This window comes from Salvelinus sp. IW2-2015, unplaced genomic scaffold (genome assembly GCF_002910315.2).
Source record: "Salvelinus sp. IW2-2015 unplaced genomic scaffold, ASM291031v2 Un_scaffold16687, whole genome shotgun sequence".
Lineage (NCBI taxonomy): Eukaryota > Metazoa > Chordata > Actinopteri > Salmoniformes > Salmonidae > Salvelinus > Salvelinus sp. IW2-2015.
The window spans coordinates 51,735-64,397 of record NW_019957708.1 but is presented as its reverse complement, the minus strand read 5'-3'; the positions used below and the strand labels follow the sequence as shown (position 1 = coordinate 64,397).

The 12,663-nt window shown below is 44.7% G+C and overlaps 1 pseudogene; it reads left to right on the top strand.

Annotated features, from left to right (window-relative positions):
- The window catches only part of LOC112081035 (chromodomain-helicase-DNA-binding protein 4-like), a 57,368-nt pseudogene extending 47,653 nt beyond the window's left edge, over positions 1-9,715 (top strand).
- Positions 9,716-12,663: the final 2,948 nt, after the last annotated feature.

Here is a 12,663-nt window from a genome sequence, read left to right as displayed (position 1 = left end):
AAAGTCTATATACAGTGTGTGCAAATGGCGTGAGGAGGTAGGCATTAAATAGGTGGAGTACTGCAGATATATGGTTGACCTTCTGGAAGGTTCTCTCATCTCCACAGAGGAACTTTGGAGCTCTGTCAGAGTGACCATCGGGTTCTTGGTCACCTCCCTGACCAAGGCCCTTCTCCCCCGATTGCTCAGTTTGGCCGAGTGGCCAGCTCTAGGAAGAGTCTTGGTGGTTCCAAACTTCTTCAATTTAAGAATGATGGAGGCCACTGTGTTCTTGGGGACCTTCAATGCTGCAGAAATGTTTTGGTACCCTTCCCCAGATCTGTGGCTCGACACAATCCTGTCTCGGAGCTCTACGGACAATTCCTTCGACCTCATGTCTTGGTTTTTGCTCTGACATGCACTATCAACTGTGGGGGTTTTCGGTGACAAGCCACATTTTTTCATCCTGAGGTTGAAGAGGCACTGTTGCAAAATGACGTTTCCACAAAATTATGATAATGCTTTGCTACAAAAATTAAGCGTAACATTTCCAAATGCACTGTATGAGTGTGTGTATGTGTCCGTGCAAATAAATGAATCTCTGTATGTGCCAGTTCGAATTAGTGTTTGCTTGTGTGTTTTTCTGCAAAGGACAGAAAGTGAAAGAGTGTAAGCATTTGTGTGTGAGAATGATGCGCGAGAGAGAGTGACTGATTCTGTTAGCCAGTTATAACAGGCCAATTAAATTATAATAGTACGAAACTATTCCACACTACAAGTCTAAGTAAGCAGAAGTACAAACGAATACTTAATGGCCGACGGCAGTTAGAAAGGGCGGTAAGCCCCAACTACTGATACAGGGTTAGATATTTGTTCATCCACCTAATGGTTCATTTAGGATTGGGGATAGAATAATCTGATTATAGATCTGTGGTTAAGGTCAGTTCTACATGGACTGTTACGAAGCTGTGTCCCATGCTAACGTCTTTCAAACGGCCCCTACAGATTATACAGAAACAGACTAACTCCTGCATCGACTTGTTAGACAGGGCAGCAAAATGTACAGAGTATATCAATTCTGTACAGTGAATCATCCATGTTCTTTTTGAGGATCTGTTAAAATTCTTATTTTGAAGTTTATAGTGTGGTGCTCATACATAGAATTCGAAGAAACTGTTGAATGCACTTATGATTACATCCATTCTTTGAGTTTATGGATATCCAATCATTGTCAAGTTAATATATGATTGTGGTCAACATGACATTTGGTTAAACTACACGTGTTTTGAAATGGAAGGGTTGCAGGTCAAATGCTGGTGTAGCATACCTTTTACTTTACATTGTTGGAACAACATTTCCATTGATGAAATTCACACAAAAATCATCCAGGACATTTATGTGTGTATGTATTATGTAAGAAAGACAATATATATTCTTTATAAAGAAGCGTTTTGGTGGCAAAACAATAATTCATACAATGTTGGTCAGAAATGTGACATGATATGGTCTGGGTTCGAACCATTGATCTATTGATTGAACGGCAGATGAGTTACCGATTGCGCCGCCGTGGCAAATAAAATATTAATGACTGCAGATTTCACCCTGAATGAGCGACTCAAAATCTTGTCATAATCGTACATATTTCCATGCTAAACGGTAAACACATTGTCAGAAGATTAATTTGATGATGATCACTTGCCTCAGTTGACGTTCGCGGCACAGAACATTCAGAGCGGATTTTATTACAGCGCGACAGATACAGTAGCTACTCGCGGTTACGTTTTTCGTTATTGCGGTGTTCATTTCCATCATCCGCCCGTTTCAATTGCGACAGTCAGTGAGTGCTCTTTCAAGATCAGATATATCGAGGAGTAGCAGCATCGTCTGTGAATACGATAGCTACTAATTCAATTCAATTTGAAGGGCTGTATTGGCATGAGAAACATATGTTTACATTGCCAAAGCAAGTGAAATAGATAATAAACACAAGTGAAATAAACAATATAAAATCAAAAATCAAAAGTTCCAAAGAAATAGAGACATTTCAAATGTAATAGTATGGCTACACACTGCTATTAGCTAACTTTAGCTAATATCAGGGATATATTCACTAGGAACAAAACGGGGAGGTACCTACCTGAGTTTTTTCAATATAAACTTTTTTTGTGCTACATTGCAAACCGTTTTCCGTTTGCAACTGTTTGCTGAGGTGTGAACTAATTATACACACCGTTGCCTCCTTGCAATTCGTTTTTTCAGCAAGTTCACTGATGATGCAGCAACAATGTATCAATATATGTCTTTCAGACAATACAGGGTTTGAATCCCTTATCATGTCACATTTTATGGTACACTATTTAAAATAGGTCTGTCTGCAACTTGTATCTGCAATTGGTTGTAAAAATTGCAAAGGCTTGCTAAAACAACATCCGGTAGAGGTAAAATAGCACACAATTCCATGCTGTTTTGAGGGGTCATTCAATCAAAATCTCATACAGTGATGTAGGGAGTTTACCCCAACTCTATTGCAGGATGAATTGTGTGTCTGTCAGTACACATTAATATGTGTGTATTTTCTGTGTGTGAGTGTACAGTCGTGGCCAAAAGTTTTGAGAATGACACAAATATTAAAGTCTGCTGCCTCAGTTTGTATGATGGCAATTTGCATATACTCCAGAATGTTATGAAGAGTGATCAGTTGAATAGCAATTAATTGCAAAGTCCCTCTTTGTCATGCAAATGAACTGAATCCCCCCCCCCAAAAAAATTCCGCTGCATTTCAGCCCTGCCACAAAAGGACCAGCTGACATCATGTCAGTGATTCTCTTGTTAACACAGGTGTGAGTGTTGACGAGGACAAGGCTGGAGATCACTCTGTCATGCTGATTGAGTTTGAATAACAGACTGGAAGCTTCAAAAGGAGGGTGGTGTTTGGAATCATTGTTCTTCCTCTGTCAACCATGGTTACCTGCAAGGAAACACGTGCCTTCATCATTGCTTTGCACAGAAAGGGCTTCACAGGCAAATATTGACTCTTTGCATCAACTTCATGTAATTGTCAATAAAAGCCTTTGATACTTATGAAATAGATTGTAATTATACTTCAGTATTCCGTAGTAACATCTGACAAAAATATCTAAAGACACTGAGGCAGCAGACTTTGTGAAAATTAATATTTGTGTCATTCTCAAAACTTTTGGCCACGACTGTAGTGTGTGTGTGAGACTAACATGACATGACCTGTGTTTCTCCCTCCAACCAGCCAACTCCCGCAGGCCAAGCCGCAAGGGGCTGAGGAACGAAAGGGACAAACCGCTGCCCCCCCTGTTGGCCAGAGTGGGAGGCAACATTGAGGTCAGACTGCAGCTTCTATCAGTCTCTCTCACCGTCTGTCACTCAAAAGAAAAATCGACATTGTCCTCTTCATATCTCCCTCTACAAGCAGTCTTTTCTTTCGCCATGTCTACTTCTGCCTGCACATTTTCCTCTCTCTCTTTACCACTTGTCTTTTGTCTCTTTCAGTGTGTATGTTGCTCTAACCCCCCCCTCCCCTCTCTCTCTCTCAGGTGTTGGGCTTCAATGCGCGCCAGAGGAAGGCATTCCTGAATGCAGTGATGCGCTATGGGATGCCTCCTCAGGATGCCTTCACCACCCAGTGGCTGGTCAGAGACCTCAGGGGGAAGTCTGAGAAAGAGTTCAAGTGAGTCTGTGTGTTAATGTCTATGGTCTATTTATTTGTGTGTGCAGTCTTTATGTGTGTGTTCCCAGGGGTCCGTATAACAATATTCTCTCTCCCTCTCAGGGCGTATGTCTCTCTCTTCATGCGTCATCTCTGTGAGCCGGGGGCTGACGGAGCGGAGACCTTCGCTGACGGAGTTCCACGGGAGGGGTTGTCACGACAACATGTCCTTACTCGCATCGGCGTGATGTCATTGATCAGGAAGAAAGTAAGCAATGTCGTTTGTTTACATCATTTGGTATTTTTTCTGATCAGTCATTAGTGTTATCAGTTGATCATTTGTTGTTTTGTTTTCATTTAATTGATGTATGTATTGATGTCCAGGTGCAGGAGTTTGAGCATGTGAACGGCCAGTGGTCTATGCCCTGGATGATGGAGCTGGAGGAGAACAGGAGGCTGGCAGCCATCGCTGCTGGAGAGGACGTCAAAACACCTTCTACTGGAACCCCCGCTGACACACAGCCCAACACCCCCGCCCCAGGTACACACACACACACACACACACACACACACACACACACACACACACACACACACACACACACACACACACACTAACACAGAAAGCCCAACACCCCCGCCCCAGGTACAAACACAGTAAAATGGAAATATACTCAATCATTCTCTCACGCTCTCTCTGTCGCTAACAGAGGACCTCACTAAGTCTGAAGACACTGGCAAGGAGACGGAGGTAAAGAAGGAGGGAGAGGTAGAAAAGGACGGCAGGGTGCACAGCAAGACAGAAGACCCAGAGGTGAACATTCTTTATTACATTATACTGCACCCTCCGCTCAGATTGTGATGTCATCCCATCACTACCTTAATCCTCACCCCTTTTTCCTCCTCACAGATTATTGAAATCCCAGACGAGATGGAAAAACGCTCTGAAAGGAAAGAGGRAGAGGGAGAGTCCTCCACCACAGAGAACGACAAAGAAAAGGACAAAGACACAGAAGAGAAGGAGGATAAAGAGACTGAAGAGAAGGAAACCCAAAAGGAGATGGTAGACAATGAGAAGGATTCCCCCACTGAGGTCAAAGGTGAAGGGTCAGAGGCCACAGCAGTGTCACAGGAGGCCAAGCCTAAAGGTCAGTCAGGAAAGTCAGGGTGACACAGATATTGTATTAAGGTCATGTCTCCTGTGGTTGTGACCCCTGACCTGTGTTCTCTCTGTTATAGTGGAGGAGAGCAAAGAGGAGAAGATGGACACCAGTTCTCCTGCACAGGACAAGAAAGGTAGGTTCTTCTGTTCCATACACACATTTATGCACACACATACACAAACAAACATATGGTGCTAACCCAGTATTCTTCCTCCCTTCAGAGCAAAAAGAGGAGAAAGATGGTTTGAAGACRGAGGAGTCTGGCAAGCTGCAGAATGGAGAGAACACTAAAGAAGGAGTGGCAGCAGCAGCGGTGAATGTGAGTGAGGAGAAGAAGAAGGCTACCAAGCAGAGGTTCATGTTCAACATCGCAGACGGAGGATTCACAGGTACACACACAGATCTAGGATCAGCTAACCCTCCCCAACTCCCTAACCTTAACTAGTAATCATTGGGAGGCAGGGGGATGCAAAACTGTCCTTTGTTCATTTTCAGTCTCTCTTAACATCTCTCTCTCTCTCTCTCCAGAGCTCCACTCTCTGTGGCAGAACGAGGAGAGGGCGGCGACCGTCACCAAGAAGACATTTGAGATCTGGCATCGTCGCCATGACTACTGGCTGCTGGCTGGCATCATACAGTATCCTTTCACTCTGTACCAACGTCTCTCTGTACCAACGTCTCTCTGTACCAACGTCACTCTGTACCAACGTCACTCTGTACCAACGTCACTCTGCTAATCAAAGTGTGGAGGAGTAGGTTATTAGTTGGATCAGGTATGTTAGTGCAGGGCTGGAACTAAAACCTATAGGACCAGGGTTGGAGACCACTACACTACTTAGCAGGATGACAGAGGTTTGATGGGAGGACTGTGAATCATTATGATGTCATGACCTTTGACCGTGGCGCCTCTCAGACACGGTTACGCTCGCTGGCAGGATGTGCAGAGCGACGTGAAGTATGCTATCCTCAACGAGCCCTTCAAGGGGGAGATGAGCAGAGGAAACTTCCTGGAGATCAAGAACAAGTTCCTGGCCAGGAGGTTTAAGGTGCGCTGGGCTGGCGGGATGTTTCTGGCTGCTTCTGTCTATTGAACCACTCTCTGTGTTCTGTTGAGACATCCCTCTCCCACTGTCTCGTCCTTTCTGTTAATCACTCTGTTTACCTCTTCCCTCTCTCCTCCTGTCATTTATCCTTCTTCTCTCTCTCTGCCTCTCTCCTCCTCATATCCCTCTCTCATCTCTGTAACCCCCCCCCCACATCTGACTCTAGTTGTTGGAGCAGGCGTTGGTGATTGAGGAGCAGCTTCGCAGAGCAGCCTACCTGAACATGTCTGAGGACCGGCCCACCCCTCCATGGCCCTCAACACCGCTTCAGTGAGGTGGAGTGTCTGGCTGAGTCCCACCAACACCTCAGCAAGGAGTCCATGTCAGGGAACAAGCCTGCCAACGCAGTACTGCACAAAGGTAGGGTTCTGTCTTTACTATTGATTAAGTGATATATGACATGCTATTGTATCAAAATCAATTCTCTGTCATTAATATTACCTGATTAAACTAATCAATAGAAATGTAATTAACTAGGAAGTCGGGGCACCACGGAATGATGTTTATAGAGCTGTTGTCTTCGAGTAAACTCTTAAAGACGTGGTAATCTTTTATATCAATAGTAGTCAATTACTCATCGTCACCTTATTCAGTCTCATCTGAACGTCGTAAAATTCTTTGTTATCTTCACGAACCCTGGCTAACAAGTTGAATCAGGGGCCTCCCGGGTGGCGCAGTGGTCTAGGGCACTGCATCGCAGCGCTAGTTGTGCCACCAGAGACTCTGGTGCCACCAGGCTCTGTCAAAGCCGGCCGCGACCTGGAGGTCCGTGGGGCGACGCACAATTGGCCTAGCGTCGTCCGGGTTAGGGAGGGTTTGGCCGGTAGGGATATCCTTGTCTCATCGCGCACCAGCGACTCCTGTGGCGGGCCGGGCGCAGTGCGCGCTACCCAAGGTAGCTAGGTGGCACAGTGTTTCCTCCGACACATTGGTGCGGCTGGCTTCCGGGTTGGAGGCGCGCTGTGTTAAGAAGCAGTGCGGCTTGGTTGGGTTGTGTTTCGGAGGACGCATGGCTTTCGACCTTCGTCTCTCCCGAGCCCGTACGGGAGTTGTAGCGATGAGACAAGATAGTAATTACTAACAATTGGATACCATGAAAAGGGGGTAAAATTAAAATAAATAAATAAATATATACAGATCATACATTGATGACTAATTATGTCCTAAAAGAAAACGTCCCTAGTGGACAAAACCGATATGACGGCTGGTTACACAAAGAAAGGTGGTTGGGTTTGAATGAAAGCCCAGAAAGACTGAGGAACAAAAGGATTGGATCTCTATCGGACCTTATGCTATCATAAATACAGAATCTTATGCATTCTAAATAACCGTCCATTCGGAAAAAGAAATGGCAAGAAATATATTTACTCTGAGCTGTGCTTCGATAGATTGGTTGAAGATGGAAGGCTGGGTTGCCCAGCAGAGATCTCCCTTGTCCTTTGAAGAATATTTCTGGGAAGATACGTTGTAGTACCCTGTCGTTCTGAAGAGATTGTTCGTCCTTTCCTAGGCCACGCACGTTTACAGCTGCTGCTGATAACTCAACGTCAAGGATGTATCACTTCTTTACTGAATAAGAGTTCAAAGTTCATACTATAAGCTCATGCTATATTCTGGCTGATGTAGTCACATTCATCCTTCCAGCGTGGCGATCGTCACCTCCACGTTGAAATTCACCCTTCCAAACGTATGGACATCAGTCCTCACGTCATCGGGACACAATGTTAATTTCGTTAGGTTGTAGTCGTTCAAACATTCGCAACCAGAGCTCACGCTGAGGTTGGCTTAGTTCGCCGTGAATTGGGTCACTGGGGCTCTTATAGAAATGTAGAAAAGGGGTTGGTTCATAATTTCCAACCAATGCCTATTCACGTGGGCGTGGCCACTGATTGAGCATATTTTACTTATGAAAAGATTCTCTCATTTTAAATACTAAAATTAAATTAAATAGTTTCACAAATAGTTTCATATTTAAACATTTAAATTGCACAACAATTCCATGTGAATCTGATAACTAGAATGTGTAGACTTTCCAAGATACAGTTTATGTCGTCCTGTCATCAGTAATAATGTCTCAGACCACAACTGATCTGACGTCATATTCTTTAAGTACCAACGGATACTTTCAACTGGTTGGATTACCGAAATATGTTCCGTTCCCAACCTTTTGATGTTACCAGACTCTCTCTATGTTATAAAAGGGCTTTCCAAGAGTCCATTCTGTAGAGTAGAGAGAGAAAAGGGGGAAAGGTATTTATGGGGGTCATAAACCTCACCAACAGGGAAACATCATGACAGTAGGCTACACACACACACAGACTCGCTCTCTTTCTTTCTCATTGTCTCTTTTCTGTCTCTGCTGTTCTTACCCACTTCCATCATCTATTTTTCTTATTTCTCTCCCTCTCTTCATTGTTTCCTAAACTCTGTCAGTTGGACTTTGGTGGTGGTAACTCTGTCTCTCTCCTTCAGTTCTCAAACAGCTTGAGGAGCTTCTGAGTGACATGAAGGCCGACGTCACCCGTCTCCCGGCAACCATCGCCCGTATACCACCTGTCGCCGTGAGGCTGCAGATGTCGGAGAGGAACATCCTCAGCCGATTGGCCAGCCGCGGGTCCGATGTCACCGGCCAGAGCCAATCACAGACCACGCAGCAGATGCAGGTGCCACGCTGACCAATTCCGCCAGTCCTCCCCTAGGCGTTCTCCCACCCGTGTTTTGGAATCGGAGAGTGACCCTCATCTCACCCCCGCTCTGCACCTCTCCTGTCCCCAAACCAAAACTCACACTCTGGACAGTAGAGTAAGGTCTCTACCCACCAACACCTCTTCTCTGGACACACAGCAGACTACAAATGTTCTGCTTCCTCTTCCCCCAAAGACACCTGGYGGAACACAGTCTGTTCTCCACTGGGAACTCACAGCTTCTCTACAGTATCTACCTAATGAACTGCAGCACTGTCTCTGTGTCTGTCTGTTATGTGTCTAACCTTCACACAGAGGTTGTTTTCACTCTATCTTTCCCCAAGCCTGTCTCTAAAATAGACAGCCTTGTACCTGGCTCTGMCCCATAGAATTAGAATGGGTAAAATGGACTTTTCCACTCCAAGTGAAGGTTCTATAATATGTGGACTCGTCGTTCTATGGGTGTGCAGAATTCAATTRGATATGCAACATGTACAATTCAATTGGGTAAATATGAAATCATGTGGAATTTAGAACTATGTCTGTTCTGCCCATTCCATTTCTGGGTGTGTACCTCTTCTCAGTGTGTGTGTGTGTGTGCGCGCTTGTGAGTGTGTGTGTGCGCTTGTGTGTGTGTAGGTGGGCACACTGCTCTATACTTCCCACAGAGAGACTGTTAATAACTATCAACCGATGAGGATGCTTTAGTAGAATAATATTGGTTCTGTGTTACACTCCTGCCCCTCCCCCCTCTTCACTGCTCCCTTCACCTGTACACTCAGGTGGTCCATAACACTAGCCTGTTATTGGCTCTCCCCGCTCCTCAGCCACGCCCCGTCCTGCAGCTCTACATTCCTGAACGATRGCGTCACAAATGTTCCCGGAGGCCTCGCCCCCTTTTTGCCCAAATAAGGACATGCAATAGCTCCACTAGTGTAGACACARGGGGCTGCATTGAGAATGATGGCAATCTCTAAATTAATTAAATGTCTTAGTCTAATGTTTTGTTCTTTTACATTTTGGAATATTATTATGGTTACCAGCTTGTTGTTTTTATCGTTACAGTTTCTTCTGAGAACTCCAATAAAAAGGGTAACAGTTTGTGAAGCTTGTTTCTTTGCCCTTTATTATGTGAGGGCATTATTACCTGGGCACATTGCATTGTATTATAATCTGGGTGGGGTCGAGCCCTGAATGCTAATTGGTTGACAGCCGTGGTATATCAGACCGTATACCACGGGTATGACAAAACATGTATTTTTACTGCTTGAATTACGTTGGTAACCAGTTTATAATAGCAATGAGGCACCTCAGGGGTTTGTGGTATATTGCCAATATACCACGGCTAAGGGTTGTGTCCAGGCACTCCACTTTTCGTCGTGCTTAAGAACAGCCCTTAGCCATGGTATATTGGCCATATACCACACCTCCTCGGGCCTTATTGCTTAAATGATCAATGGTACGCGTCATAATTTGACCTACAAGGTCTGTGGAAGGACATCATCTGATTTAACTGCTTCTATAAAGTAATAAAACCATAGAACACAGGTACAGGAAGAGGAGGGAGTGTGGCTGTAAATATATCCCGGGAATGGTGAAAAAGCTCATTTCCTTTTGCAGGAGAGGGAAGGAGAACACATGGACAGTTAGAGGGAGTCGGGCAGACAGTTAGAGGGAGAGAAGAAGAGAGAGACAGGAACAGACTTGTTTTCCCAGACAGAGAGAGGTGCAATTAAAAGAGTTGGGGGAAATTCCAGGGCGGGACAAAATACTGCGTTGTAATAGAGCCTGCTGATAACTTATCAGGACAGAGACAGGGACGGAGGGATAGAGAGAGAGGGACGGAGGGATAGAGAGAGGGCAGTCGGAGGAATTGTAGAGAGGGGGAACAACAGGGAGAGACAGGGAGGAAATGAGTGAGAAAGAAGAGGTAGATAGAGAGAAGCAGCTGGAACAGCATAGTATACGCTAGTTAACTGGACAGTGGACAGACCACACTGCACTAACCTCTAGCTCATCTCCGTTCTGTTGTAAAGACTGGATCTATGAGACTGGACTGCTGTCTAGAACACCTGAGCAAAAGTCCATTCAATGTCTTGTGGGTAAGTACTATCTATAGACACAGTTAGCATGTGAAGCTCACAGGTGTGAAAGGGGAYGAGAGCCCAACTCAAACTGCTGCAGGCGTTTTGTTTCACTAACCTGTATGTTTGTGTGTCTGCAATTCCTGGTGTTAACCACTGTTCTAACACCTGCAGTACAAACGTCTGTTAGTCTGTGCATGTGTGTGTGTGCGTGCTCGCTCGCATGCTTGTGTATGTACACTCTAGCCTTCTGTAATGTATGTATTTTAAGATATTTAAAATCATACATGGGAGAACTAATCATTGTTSTCATTGGCTGATCATTCTGAGTGTACACCTTCCTATTTTTGAGTTGCACCCACTTTTGCCCTCAGAAAAGCCTCAATTGGACTCTAGAAGGTGTCGAAAGCATTCTACAGGGATGTTGGCCCATGTTGACCTCCCACAGTTGTATCAAGTTGGATGGATTTGCTTTTGGCTGGTGGACCATTTTTGATACACACAGGAAACTGTTGAATGTGAAAAACCCATCAGCGTTGCAGTTCTTGACACAAACCGGTGCGCCTGACACCTACTACCATACCGAGTTCAAATGCACTTCAATCTTTTGTCTTGTCATTCACCCTCTGAATGGCACACATACACAGTCCATGTCTCAATTGTCTCAAGGCTTAAAAACCCTCCGTTATCCTGTCTCATCCCCTTCATCTACACTGACTGAAGTGGATTTAACAGGTGACATCAGTAAGGGATCAAAGCTTCACCTGGATTCACCTGGTCAGTCTATGTCACAGAAAGCTTTTGTATACTCAGTGTATTTACATACATTTAAATCTCACTGTTAAATGTTCAGGCAAGAGAAATACGATTTGCAAGTCAAAGTGATAGCCCTGGAAGATTCTTGTTGTGACAATAGTTACTGTCAGACAGGGCTCTTACTTTGGTGTCATTTATTAGTATTTATTTCAAACCCGTCCCCCACCAGGCTGCTGAGGGGAGGACGGCTCATAATAATGGCTGGAACGGATGTGTTGGAAACCATGTGTTTGATGTTGTTGATACCATTCCACCGATTCTGCTCCAGCCATTACCACGAGCCCAAGGTGCCACCAACCTCGTATGTCCCACACCCCTCCCTTCAGAGGACCAAAGCAACCTTGTTTTACACACTTTTCCCCCAGATATTTTTCTACATACATGCCACTTTTCCCACACATGACAAAAATACAGTTCAACATACACTTAGTGTACAAAACATTAGGAACTCCTTCCATGATATAGACTGACCAGGTGAATCCAGCTGAAAGCTATAATTCCTTATTAATGTCCACTTCAATCAGTGTAGATGACGGGGAGAAGACCGGTTAAAGAAGGATTTTCAAGCCTTGAGACAATTGAGACATGGATTGTGCATGTGGGCCATTCAGAGGGTAAATGGGCATGGCAAAATATTTAAGTCCCTTTGAACGGGGGATTGTAGTAGGTGTCAGGTGCACCGGTTTGTGTCAAGAACTGCAACGCTGCTGGGTTTTTCATCAAGAATGGTCCACCACCCAAAGGACATCCAGCCAACTTCCAGACAACTTCCAGCCAACTGTGGGAAGCATTGGAGTCAACATGAGCCAGCATCCCTGTGGAATGTGTTGTCCTGTAGGGCTGGGAATTGCCAGGGTCCTCACGATACGATATTATCATAATACTTAGGTGATGGTACGATTATTATTGCGGTTCTTACGATTCTCATGATTCTATATGTATTGCGATTCGATACTGTGATTTWATTGCGATTCGATTTTCCAAACATATTGCTCACCAAATGTCTGCTGTGGAGGGACGAGAGAGAGCCATGAGAAAACAAGTTTTGATCAGTCATGGAAATAAATGTGCTTAAAACACAGTGGCTCCTTATTTAAAAAGAAGATGGAGAACAAGATATGAAAGGAAAATAATTTTGGTGCAAGTACAGCCTAC